Source organism: Cibotium barometz, chromosome 57, assembly GCF_041138505.1.
Source record: "Cibotium barometz isolate CiBa-2024 chromosome 57, ASM4113850v1, whole genome shotgun sequence".
Lineage (NCBI taxonomy): Eukaryota > Viridiplantae > Streptophyta > Polypodiopsida > Cyatheales > Cibotiaceae > Cibotium > Cibotium barometz.
Window position 1 is genome coordinate 37085412 of NC_141102.1, and position 259 is coordinate 37085670.

Consider the following 259-nt stretch of genomic DNA (forward strand, 5'->3'; position numbering starts at 1 on the left):
CGAAGGAGATGCAACACGCTTTCAATCAAGATCTTAGTCTATGAATTTGCCCATGTGCTGCCATGGCTGGAGGGGGCCCGTAGCGGAGTCCCGTGTTTCACTTGAAGTTGCCAATGTCTATCCTTCCAATGGAGCCCTTACGCTGTGCCACGTGGAGACTGTTTAAGCCTTTGACGAGTCAACGAGGTGCTGAGGAATGATGTCGTTATAAACCGGCAGTTATTAACTTATTATATTTTTGGTAATGAGTTGTGTAGGC

The 259-nt window shown here is 47.1% G+C and overlaps 1 protein-coding gene across 2 annotated transcripts in view; it reads right to left on the reverse strand.

Annotated features, from left to right (window-relative positions):
• Positions 1-19, reverse strand: part of LOC147606714 (uncharacterized) — a 1315-nt gene extending 1296 nt beyond the window's left edge. The window contains exon 1 of one of the 2 annotated variants that reach the window (XM_086791716.1): positions 1-19. This exon is cut by the window's left edge and continues 216 nt beyond it. The gene's annotated coding sequence lies outside the window, so the exon portion shown is untranslated. The other variant, XM_086791717.1, reaches the window with a different exon arrangement.
• Between the last annotated feature and the right edge of the window lie 240 nt (positions 20-259).